The sequence below is a fragment of the Mytilus californianus genome, unplaced genomic scaffold (assembly GCF_021869535.1).
Source record: "Mytilus californianus isolate M0D057914Y unplaced genomic scaffold, xbMytCali1.0.p SCAF_34, whole genome shotgun sequence".
NCBI classification, from domain to species: Eukaryota; Metazoa; Mollusca; class Bivalvia; order Mytilida; family Mytilidae; genus Mytilus; species Mytilus californianus.
In genome coordinates, this window is record NW_026262684.1 from 363,582 (window position 1) to 377,639 (window position 14,058).

Genomic DNA, 14,058 nt, shown 5'->3' on the forward strand with positions numbered 1-14,058 from the left:
TTTTTTCCAAAAAAGCATGATATAAACTACATTTTGGCAAATTATTAAAAAATTCTATGGATTATAATTTAGACACCCCATCTACCTTAAAGTATCGGTCTTGGAAAATTATTTAGAATTTTACCCACATAACAATGCAGCACATGAAATTATATCTGGTTTCAAATATGGTTTTTCATTAAAATATTTTGGCTCTAGGGAACCAAGGGAGAGTTCCAATTTAAAAAGTGCATTACAGCTACCCAACATTTTTAAAGAAAAATTAATGAAGGAAGTTAAACTTGGTCCCATTGCTGGTCCTTTCAGATACCCGCCTTTTCCCACACTTCAGGTATCACCAATGGAGCTAGTGCCAAAAAAGGATGGGGATTTTAGACTTATTCAACGTTTATCCTATCCTGAGAATAATTCAATAAATGATTTTATTGATAAAGATCATTGTTCAGTGCAGTACAGTTCAGTGGACGAAGCAGCATGTTTGATTAATAGACACAAAACATTTGCCCGTTTAAGTCAGTGTGATGTAAAAGCGGCTTTTCGCTTGTTGCAAATTGCCCCGCAGGATTTTGACTAATGTTAGGGATAAAATTTCAGGGTGAATATTATCTTAATAAAATGATGCCAATGGGGCCTCAATAAGTTGTGCCCTGTGGGAGAAATTTGCAAAAGCTTTGCATTGGATAATACAGCAAAAAAGCGGAAATGATAATATCCTCCATTATTTAGATGATTTTCTTTTTGTCGAGTCGAGCCAAACATCAAAAGTTGGCAATACTTTGAAGATATTCCAAGAGGTATGCGACAAAATAGGTATTCCTCTTGCTAGTGACAAGACTACTTTGCCTACTACATTACTCATTTTTTTGGGTATAGAATTTGATACACAGAATTTAATCATGCGGCTTCCAAATGAAAAACTTGTAAAACTCTCACAAAAAATCAGAGATACCTTAGACAGTTCTAAAATAACTCTTAAAGATATGCAATCTCTTCTTGGGCTCCTGAATTTTTCTTGTAAGGTGGTTGCTCCAGGCCGCACCTTCTGTCGCAGACTCATAAATTCAACAGTTGGGGTAAGAAAATCATATTACAAAATTCGAGTACACAAGCAGATGAAAGCAGATTTAGAAGTTTGGTTAGACTTTTTAAAACAATACAATGGTGTCACTGTAATAACCGACAATGTATAGTTTTCAAATGAAAAATTAGAGTTGTTCACGGATAGTGCAGGGGGGGTCCAAAGGTGGGTATGGGATCTATTTTGCAGGTCAGTGGGCCCAAGGCATATGGCCGAAACATTGGGTTGAAACTGGAATCACCAGAGATATGACATTGTTAGAGTTGTTTCCAGTTGTAGCAGCACTTATGTCCTGGGAATCATATTTTGTTAACAAAAAAGTTATTTTTCATGTTGATAATCAGGCGGTTGTTCAAATCATTAATACGAAAACTAGCAAATCAAGTAGAGTTATGACTTTAGTAAGACAAATGGTTTTAATGAACTTAAAAAACAATACGTCAGTTAAGGCAATTTATATCCCTTCAAAACAAAACCAAATTGCTGATTGTCTTTCTCGTTCTCAGTGGGGGAAGTTCAGAAGCCTAGCTCCAGAAGCAGACCAGTGGCCAACCAAAATTAAGTTACTTTATTGATACCTGAGAACAGAAAAAACTACTGTCCGATACGACTCATTAACGAATACTTAAAGGTACGACCTACCTGTAACAATAAAGATTTGTTTATTCATTATAATGGTATGCCTTTAACTAGATACCAATTCAGCAGTATACTGGAAAAGATTTACATTTTCTTCATATTAGTAAAGGTCATTTTAGGTCACATAGTTTTAGCATTGGGGGAGCCACGGAACTCAGAGGAGGTAATTATGAAATTAGACAGATGGAAATCGCATGCTTATTCTCGCTATATTAGGTTGCAATTTTTCTAGTTTCAAAAGGCTAACAAGCTACAAGTGTTCACAAGTCCCAAGATTTTATGGATTGTTGGAAGTTCCCTTGTTCATTGGGCCAATGTAGAGGCGAAGAAATATGGTAGGACCAACCTGGGACTGGAGTCCAAAGGTGTTACAACATACTGGATTGGGCAACCTGGTTTACAGATTAAAGATTTGGACTCCCTACTGGATGCAAAAAGAAAATTTTTACCTTCTCCTAAATTTATTATTATTCACTGTGGAGCTAATGATTTGACAGATTTAGAATTGACAGGGAAGGGTTTAATTGAAAATATAAAATGTTCTATCCTACGTTACCAGGCTTTATTTAAAAATGTTATTATAATATGGTCTTCAATGCTACAGCGCAGATACTGGCATTTTGCACCCTTGAATGCGGGTGCAATAATCGAACGTAAGAGAAAAAGAGTGAATTCAGTGGTCAAAAACTTTGTAATAGAATATGGGGGGAAAGCTATTTTACATGAGAACATTCGGGCAAGTGAAGTGTCTTTATACAGAACAGATGGAACTCATTTATCACAAACTGGAAATCAGGTTTTCTTAAATAATATACAAGGGGGAGGGGGGGGGGGGGGGGGGTTGAGTCTTTCCTACGCACAACAATTTCAACTTTTCCAATGCTTCAATAATGAAAATTTTGTGGAGGTGAGAACCCAAGTCAGATTTGGTAGCTGACTTGGGCTCTCATGTGGCGGTCCAGGAAGACTGGTAGTGATTGGGGGATTATTTCACTCGGCCCTTGCTCTGGGCCTGACAAGTTCTACAATTTGCAGGTTTGGAAAATGTGGTTAGTGGTAACGATGGGGTCTACAGATGGGTAACTCTGGGACCTCCTCCACCTCATCTTATAGAGGGGAGGCCTACACCTGCCAACAGGTGGGGCACTTATAACTGGAGCATTGGTAATACGAGTTTTTTTCCCGGTCTCTCCCCATGGTAGGTGGTGGTGTAACCGTGTTTAACTACCAGGGGTTTTATGACACTATGTCAACATAGGTCAGCTGATAGCCATTGTGTATAGGTAATCGGTAGTCACCCTAGCGCCTCAACAAAATATTATAGAATACTCTGTAGCCAAAGTAATGCCACAAAGTAAAAATGTATATTCTAGTCATGAAAATGTAAATACAAGTTGGTGTAATAAAATGTATGTGTAATTAGAATGATTGTTTTTGTATAAGTTGTAAAAGTTATAAATGAAAAACAGACGATGGAACCTCTATACAAATGAGTATAATATACAGAAAGTCTGTAGTATTTTAATTTTGGTATTTGTGTATTACAATTAACAACAGACAAAGAGAGACAACTCTAGAACAATTTAAATCACTTTGTGATTAAAGGAAGGACTTCAACATAGTTTAGAAAATACGTCAACAACTCTTGATCGTTGTTCTTCATCTCATTGTTATTCGCTCAGTATTAATATAGGGTCTTCTTCTATGAGTATTGCAATTAATAGAGATTATCAAAATTTTATATTTTCAATAATCTGGTTTAACTTTAATCAAATATTTGTGTGGTTGTGTGGGTGTTGCAGCCTCTAGCTCATTGCCATATTTGGCATGGTCATAGATGGCGCTCTCAGGTGGAATCTGAATTTTGGAATTCCCGTCACATGATCGGGCACTTGTTAATTTGCTGTCGACAACAAAGCAGGTGCTGCAGAAATTAGTTGAATTATTTAAAACCCGCCCAAAATAAACACCATTTAGCAATCTGCGTGCAACGGTTCAGAAATGTTTGTAAAAAGTACATAAAGCGCTATAGCTGTCTTGACTTACGTTTGTATGTAATAAACGTTTTCTCTCAAGCCAGAGTGTTGAAACTGATTTATAAAGTTCATTGAAATGTGCGTAATATATCTATATACATTTGATTTTTTTTTTTATCAAACTGAATAACCAACTATCCGTTTGCATCCAATTAGATTGATTACGTTATTAACTGTTGGTGTTTAACGACAGTTTCAGCCCTATTGACTTTACCGTGGCGGTCAGTTTTTATTGGTGGAGGAAGCCGAAGTGTCCGGAGAGGACCACCGACCTTCGGCAGTAAAACCAATAATGTTAATCAGTTAAGATTGGAGTATTACGCACCTGCCACGTGCGGGGTTCGAGGCTAGTGATACAGTAGATGAACTACAAAGACCACTCGGCTACCGAAGCTTCCTATTAAATATTACATCTTTTGTGTATAAACATAATTTTATACATTCTACAATTGTCCAATATAATAAATACTCGATACTCAACTGTTAAAATACATATCTTGAAAAATACGTGTGCTCTTATGTGTTCTTTGAATCGGTTAATTGTGTGTGCTTTTTCATCTTATATTTGTTATTTATAGTTAAACTAATAAAGGTCTTTATAGATGCCATATTAATTATTTTATTATATGAGAAAAAAATGTTACTTTATTTTAAAATTGATTACCATCTCCTCGGAGACGGTCTTATAAATTTAACGATGAACAGTCATCGGACTGAATGCTTTCTAACTACCTGATTGGAAGATATTACTGACTCTTTCATAGTTAAAGTCTGTTGATTGGTTGGGGTTTGAACTCTTTATTTTAGTTATTAAAGTTGCATCGTGATCAATCATGCATATCGGTACACAGGAACATTATTCTATAAATAACCGAAACTCCTGCAATTTTGTAATGTATAAAAACGCACACGTGATCATTCCACATTTTATCCAGTCGCTCGTTGTTATAAATGTTTAGAGTCATTGTAATATCATAATGTTGTAAATTTATCACTTATGTTTTTTTTGTAAAACTGTTTTGTTTTATTTTGTTGTTTATTGTTTGTTTAAATTTGTATTGCCTCAAACATACTGTAAATGTTTAATGACAATAATATAAATTAAAAATTATAGTTGAAACGTATATGAAAACCTAGGGACACACCGCGCATGCTTTTTTCTCCTCGGTTACACATATTGATACTTCGTAAGATAATCCGAAGGTAACAATTTAATTGAAAAACGGATATAACCAAGTCAATTATTTTCGGTTAAAATTAATATTGATTAATACGGGAATAATTTAGAGGAGGGTTTGCGCTGGGCTAGTCGATGCCTAGCTATCTTACCGTGGCAAGATAGCAGAATGTGAAGAACATAAGAGGAGGGTATAATAATAAGAAGAAAAAACGATTCTCAGACTATAAAAGCAATTATTTGTGCATGTTAACATATTTTAATTTCTAAATATGATTTAAAGGAAATGTGAAGTATACATAAATAATAAGACAGGCAACCCAATGAATCGATACACAAAATTGTTTAAGTACTTCTAAGTTCAAACAGCGCATACCACTTACAAGTTATAAAGTCTTCTACAATGGACATATTATGTCATTACAATGTTTAGCTTTATATCCTCCCAAGTCTAGCTAGATATAGTATAGTTGTGAATAAATGTTAAAAAATTTTGTCAAAAAATGAATTAACATATATAACTGAAAACAATGAACAGTCAGAAACAAACTTCTTATACTTTATTTCGAGATTTATTGACTATTCATACTAAACATGCTATATGAAAAAGAGAAAGAAAATAGATATACATCTAAAAGACGAAAATATTGTTGGCATTGGATTATTTGAAAATGGATGTTTTCTAGAAACATTTAAAAATCATGTATATACATACAAACACTATGATAATAAGACAGAAAGACACCTACATGTCAACATATAAACGCTCTCCCACAAAATAATGTGTTAATTTAGCATGTTTAGCTTTGAAGCGTAAGTACGATAAAGGCCTTATTTGTTTCCATCATTCGACAAAGTGAAGAAGAACGAATTTTGTCGAACGCTTCGAAAGTTACGTTGGAATGTATACTCGAAAAAAGCCTCAAAAAGTAATGACCACCCCCTCTTTTTTCGGTGTTTGTACATTCCCCCACAGGCATTTGTCTCAGAAAAAAATGTCATATATATACCTTAATGTTATGTAAAGGTTTATAGGGGAAAATCATACAAGTGCCTGTGATTCCCTACAAAAAAAAAATATTGGAAAATCTCAATATTAGTATTTTCCGTTTATTTTTGTAATTTACTACACAATGCTATTCTGCATGGAAAACATTTTCAAATTTCATCAGCTATAAGACGGTTAGATTTTCAGAAAAGCTGTTACTTCTCTTATTTTGTCTTCAATAAGAGTTGAGCAATATTCTTAGCAGACCGATTTTATGAAGAAAAATATATTCACCCCAAGGTTCAATGTAAAATTTCCGATGCTAAAACCTACTTGTTCACATATAATGATGTTGAAAAATACTAAATATTGTTTATCAAACTGTCAATAAAACTCGACAAATAGGGAAATAATCTTTAGATAACAAAACAAAAACAATTAAATATTCTTATATGATAAGTGGGTTCAAAAGTCCATTTTCCCTTTCGAACCGAAGTGAATGTAGGGGACAAGCAGATTCATTATATACTCCGCTCAACTCTTTTGCAGTTAATGTAAATTTGTTTAAAAGGGTTCAAGTGGTAATTATTTGAAATGTTATTTATTCTAAAACGTATGACGAAATTTTCCGAACAGGTTAGTGAAAGATAAATTGTCGTTCCTTATTTTCCACTTCTATTAAACAATTAAAATCGGAAATTGATGTTTTGATCCATGCCATTAAATATAAGTGTTCTATAACAGTTACATAGATATAAGAAGATGTGGTATGAGTGCCAATGAGACAACTCTCCATCCAAGTCAAAATTTATAAAAGTAAACCATTATAGGGCACAGTACGGTCTTCAACACGGAGCCTTGGCTCACACCGAAAAGTAAGCTACAAAGGGCCCCCAAAATTACTAGTGTAAAACCATTCAAACGGGAGAATACATTCATATAAAAATGTTAGTTGTTGTTGGTAATATCAAAAAAACACTTTAAAGGAGGAAATAAAAAATTGTTGGAAAGAAATTAGTTTTTTAAGCTCAAAGAAATAAATTCGGAAAAAAAAAATGCTAAGTCAATGTCGTCCAATGTAGACTGCATTGTAAATCTTGCTTTTTGTTTGTCCCTCATTGTATAAAGCACATTTTTCTATTCTAAATTGATACTAAAATTTAGGTTTCTCTTAAGGTAAAGTTGACTTTGAACAGGTTTGGCTTGTATGTTGTAATATGCTTTCCGTACCTTTTTTGCGGCTGAACGGGGACGTTCAGTACACATATTTTGTGCGCACTGTAATTGGATGTTTTTTTTCAGTTTATCAATATAATTATGATCTGAAATTTTATTTCAATTTTCTAAAATATTTGCATACTTTCAACTTTATTAATTTCCTGAAGACTGTATGCTGTTGACTTTTGGTCATTTGTGTTGTGATGTTGCTATCTCGCTGAAGTTTTCACGACATCTCGTTTTATTCCTGTCAGACTATTTTGCATTAAAAATTTTGATAAAATAAAAAATATTCCATATAGATTCGGAATTTATGGAATTCTTTCAAAATTTTATAATATTAATACTGTTATCCGAGCCCTTATTTGATGTCGATGGCCAAGCAAATGTTGCAGCTTTTCGGATTGTTTTTCCATTCGACTTTCACCTAATATACATTTCACCTATTCCAGATTCACGTTTTCCTCCGTCAGCAGGCCGTGTTTGCTTTTGGTAAAGGTTGGGGAAGATAACGTCGATAAGGATACACCCACAAAAATAAGTCCTGTCATTACATACGTCAGTTAAATACCAATTTTTGAGAACAGGAAAAGTTGTATAAATTTTGAAAGAACATGATAAAGTAACGTTGTACAAACCGTAACTAAATAAATGTTTCTGAGGAAATTTATTTGCGTAGAATACCCTTTATTAACTTTGGAACGCGTTTCAAAAGCCGGTGTCAGTGATTGATGTAGTACATTAATTTTGTAAATGAAAAAAGTTCCGGAACGGAATCGATTACAAAGTGCAACCTATTTATGTCACGGAAATAATAATTTGATTTAAGTTAAATATGTAAACTATTTATTTACACAATTGAGATGGATTTTAGATTAAATAAGACTCATTTTAAAAAAACAATGAATATTCAAGTAACAAACAAAAAATAATCAATAGTTTAAAAATAAATCCTTCTGTAAGTATCGTTATGTATAAAAATAGATGTTTATAATGACTCAAGTATTTAATTAGCAAAAAATATAGAACAATTAAAAAGGTAAGTTTCGTTTTGATAATTGTTTTCTATCTTGCAAATGAAATTTAACTAATCACCTTCCATTACGTGTCTATGGTTAGATATATAAACAGAAAAGGATTACCTGCCTAACAAACCTACGTGTATCAACCGAATACATTGTGACAGAATGATGTGATCGAACAAAAGTTTGTCATAACCAAAGTGTTATATATTTTGACCTTTAATAGTGTTGATGATAGGATAGATGATCAGTACGACCAGTGGAAAATAGTTAATGTATATCCAGTGCGGTACGACGATAATTTGATATCCCTACTGCTGAGAACTGAACGTTTTATATTTTATTTAATCTTAATATATTGACTTAGATCTTATAACGACGGTTGGTTATATACATTGAGGGGGGTAGGGGAGAGAATTATTGTATTGTGCTGATATGAATATATAAACCTTCCTTGTTTTGCCAGGTCTAATTTAGGTCACGGTTGTCTTTAGTTGGGGACTGTTTATTCGCTTTAACCTGTATCTGGTTTGGCCGTTGTCTTATAGAAGAATGTCTCCCAGTCTCCCATCTCCTTCTATCAATATTTGTTCATCTCTGTTGGTCATCAACATCGTTAACTCATACTCATAGTTCAATTCATTACGGTTAACCATCACTTCAGTAGTTATGGCGTGCTAAACAAATAATATACTTTGTGGCAAGAAAAAAATATGTTTATTTCTTATCTTTATTTTATTGTGGTTTGATACATCCGTTTTGTACGGCTTTTTGAAAGCATACAACTTTTAAAATTAATCTTTTATAAGTATTTTAAAGTTTTTGAAAGAAGATTTCGTCATCTTGTTTGATTTTCTTTAAAAAAAAAAACAATTGTATAGCTAATGGAATATATGTATTGCACCAAATCTCGAACTTAACTTTTGTATTGACAAATCTTAAATTTCTTCGAGTCCGACCTGAGGACAAGGAACAATATTTAAAACTATTGTGAAGTCTTATACTATGTGAATTGAATTTAATTAAATATTTGAATAACTATGTTGACAAGCTAATATATTTGATGCGTTTTTTCCTTAAGATATAGAACATAGAATTAAATGGACGAATACATTCACAGCTACAGACAGTTACTAAAATAGAAGATAATAATAAGTTGTCTTCATTTTTTCTTTTAATTAAAACTATATGTATACAGAAATTAAACTTACGGAGGGGAAATAAAAACATGTCAATGAGACTGCAAATCAACATAAAAATATCAACAGAATGATTGCATGTAGACGAACAACAATTTTAAGAAAAGCACAGATTGTGCAATATACCTTTTTGTACACCGGTTTATTAATCAGATTTTTGGGCTTTATTTGTTGTCTGTCGTTTTGTTGTTTTTTATTTGGACCATGGTGTTGTCTGTTTTCTGAAACTTGGGGTTTTAATTGCCCCTTAGTATCATCTCCCCTTTTATACTGTAAATTCAGAATAAAAATACGTTATATTTTAGACAAACAAAGATGCGACGACTTTTTCTACGTTTTTTGCAAGAACATTAAGAAAATGCAGATTGTATGCAATTTTCCTTCCATTTCGGTTATATCTTAGTGGAAAGATCGTATACAGCTACGACATGACAAAACTATTGTACAAACGTTTTCCAACCTCTATATTCTCGCAATATATATAAAAAAAACTTCTCTTTGGGTGTGCAATATGTTTTGTTCAATCTTAAATGAACCCAAAGGGTTAACTGTAGTATAGAAATATGGTCCTCCCTATACTTCTCTTGTCCGCGCAAGGAAAACTCGTGTTTAAATTGTGCGTTGGTTTGGTTGTGCAGGATGTATTCATACGCAGCCTCATCGGGTTGGATTGTCTACGTTTAATTCGATGCCTCTTGTTGAGGGAGTTCTTCTTTCTCTGCACGTTAAAAAACACCTGTAACAACTCTCTGAGGGAAACCGTAAGGTTCCGCGTAGATTACCTATTGCAAGGCAAACTTTTTTCAGTTGCATGTGAATGCCATTGTTAAAAAAAGGTTTATCAAGGAAGTCTTTATTTTTTTTTTCTTTTTCTTTTCATGGTTTATTAAAAATATATAACAATCATTATGCTTTTTTTCGCCGGACATTGGGCAAAATCCAGTAAAAATTGGTTTGATCTAGTAAACTGATATGCATTAGTGACCCCTGGGGACTGACCCTATATCCTTCAAATCTTCGTGTCATCATGAACAGAAATTTATATGGTTTAGGGGTGGGGAATTGACCATTTACAAGATATTTGAACATATTCAAATGACAGGGGGTGGGGATGACCCCTTGGGTCTTACCATGTATATCATTCAAATCATCTTGGCATGACAAACCAGAATATATATGATTTAGGGGTGGAGATCTTCACCACTTCACTTACAAGATATTTGAACTTTCTCAAAGGGCAGAGGGTGACCCCTGGGGACTGATCCTATATATTATTCAAATCTTCGTGACATGACAAACAGGAATATGTATGGTTTAGGGGTGGGGATCTCGACCATTTACGAGACATTATTTATCATTTGGAGTGGGGATGACCCCTGGGGACTGATCCTATATATAAATCGAATCTTCGTGACATGACAAACAGGAATATTTTTGGGTTAGGGGTGGGGATCTCAACCATTTACAAGATATTAGAACATTGGGGGTGGGGGAACCCCTGGGGATTGACCCTTTATATCATTCAAATCTTCGTGAAATGACGAACATGACAAAATATGATTTAGGGGTGGGGATCTCGACCATTTAAAGATATAAGAACATTGGAGGTGGGGGGACCCCTGGGGACTGACCCTATATATCATTCAAATCTTCGTGACATGACAAACAGGAATATATATGATTTAGGGGTGCATGGGGATCTCAACCATTTACAAGATATTTGAACATATTCAAATGACAGGGGGTAAGGATGACCCCTTGGGTCTTATCCTGTATATCATTCAAATCATCTTGACATGACAAACCAGAATATATATGGTTTAGGGGTGGGGATCTTGACCACTTACAAGATATTAGAACTTTCTCAAACGGCAGGGGGTGGGGTGACCCCTGGTGACTAACCTTTTATTTGATTTGATGTGTTTTATCATGTAGAACATTTTCAATTATAAAGATTGTGTCTATCTCTAACTGTTTTAAAGTTATATTCATTTGAAAATGAAAAAAAAAATAAAATCCCATAGGGTTCTATAGTAAGACCCTTCTTCCTTTTTGTCCCTCAAAGTACCCCTTTTAAAACCCCATTGCACAAACAACACCCTGATTGCACCACTAGACATGCTAATCTAACATATTGTGGAACACTAAGTTAATCTGACTAGTGGTTTTGGAGAACGGCTGTGTGGACAAGTTCAAATTTAAAAGCGGCGGAAAAGGAAGAGGAAAAACTGAGCAAAACCAATAAGTCTCCAAACTTTGTTTGGGAGACTTAACAAGTAGTAGCAAACCGATACATCTGGATCACGGAGAAGAAAATTAAATTATGTATTGAATATACCCGAAAATGGGCTATAATAATGTGGTATGATTGCCAATGAGACAACTCTCCACCAGATTGATTGTTGGTTGCTTAACGTCCAGTGGCAAATATTTCATGCATGTTCAGGATGAGAACAAATTAACAATAAATACAATAGATAGGTCCTGTAATAGAGGCCGTCCGGGATGTAGGTCTGGGAAATTTAGACTGCCACTGGAAAATGGGGATATATTGGATAGGGACAGAAATTTAGCCTTGCAACAGGCCATCTCAAAGAGTTGTTGCGAGGGTTCTTAACGTGCAAAGAGCGTGGCACTCTCTTTACACGAGGCATTCTGACCGGACGTGGCTGCGAACTTGTACATCCCGCACAGTTAAACAGACGCCCCACTTTGGCGATGGTTTTACTGCCGTCAGAGTCAGCTATAAAAGGCCCGAAATGGCAAATGTAAAACAATTCAAACGAGAAAACTAACGGCCTGATTTATGTACAAAACAATAAACGAAAAACAAGTCTGATTTACATCAACAAACGACAACCGCTGAATTACCGGCTCCTGACTTGGGACAGACACAGTCATACAGAATGTGGCGGGGTTAAACATGTTTGCCGGCGCCAAACCCTCCCTTGACCTGGGATTGGGGTGTAACAGTGAAAAATTAGAACAAACTATAAAAATCAGTTTAAAAGGGTTTAACTCATCAGATCGATACAAAGCAGAAAAACATTTAACACAAAAACAGACCAGACTTGGTAGGGTATCTATACATCCCCACATTAAAAAAGACACAAAGAACAGATCTGAGGGTACTCGCAGTTACTGACAGCTACTTCAAAGTCAACGAACTGTGTCTTCCTGCGAAGGAAGTAAGAATTTATTGAAAAATATCTATATGGTATAAATACTCATATGTACGTCTCGTTAAAAACCAAACGAGTCTTTACTCATATGGTCCGATCATACGCGTATCGTCGGACCATTTAAGTATACGCATGTGGTCATGGCCATACACTTATGGTTCAAATACTCATATGGTCCGGAACATGTATGTTATCCCATTATAATCCTTTATAAGCAATCAAATCGAGCATTGCTGGGTTTGGATTTATGATGTTTTATGTTTTTATGACGCTCGGTTGCTGACAGCAACTACAGGAAGTAACTTCTAGATTCATCTAAACACCATTTTATTTCATAGGAAAATGCTTGTTTTTATCAAATTATTAGGAAGTATCGTAAACAGAGTAGAGAAGGCATAAATGTCAACGGAGACAAGCTGGCCCCCAAAACTTTGTACTGGCAGCAAAGCGAACGACAAATTAATTTTAGCTGTGGGACGATTGTCCCATTGGCAATCATATTACAACTCCTTATTTTATATAAGATGTTATTTCAATTAGATTGATATATGTTTATTAAGATTTTTTGCTCATGTGCCTTTCCCAAGCCATTGACCCCTCAATATTGTATCTATGTGTTCTATCTATATCGATTATGACCAATGATATTTAAGACAGCTGGAACACCCTAAAGTGTATTTTATAAACTGTTTTTCTTTGGGGAAGAGATTTGCTTATTAACATACTTTTGTATTTCGCAGATCACCCATTGGAGGAGCTACCAATTAACATTACTATTTACAAAAGTTATATTGAAGCAAATGTAACGTTTGAGAAAGTATATCCTACTCCTGAATGTAATGCCAAGGATGGGGTGAGTTTTTAAACAGAATATACAGAATACATTCTACTAATTAAAAACAGAAATTCAGTGTTTTAAGGGAAAGTCAATGAATCGAAAATGTATAAGGAAACTATAATCAGAAAGAAGACACGCCAAACCCGGCATAACAGAAAATATCATTAACAAAACAAAAACAGAAAAATCGAAAAAAAAAATATCCATAAACTGAAAATGATTTAAAAAACTAGGGTTTTGCGCATGTGTAAAAAAGAGGAGGAAGATACTAAAGGGACAACTCATAAGTCGAAGTAAAACTGACAAGGCCATGGCAAAAAACGAAAAACGACGTAAAGCCGTACACAAGTCCACCACAAGACTACATAGAAACTAAAGATTGAGCAACATAAAACCGGTTTTGAACTGTATGTATATTCATATGGTATCATGAACCTGCTAATATTAATCATATTATTTGATGTTTTTTAGATAATGTTATTAATAAAGGAAGCATACATTTTGCATATATATTTCAATAATTAGTTTGATATTATTAGGGCCCCGCCGAATGGCGGCCGCCCTATAGTGATCAGTCTGTCCGTCCATCTGTCCGTCCGTCCGTCTGTCCGTCTGTCCGTCTGTCCGTCCGTCCGTCCGTCTGTCCGTCCATCCGTCCGTAACAAATCGTGTCCGCTCTAT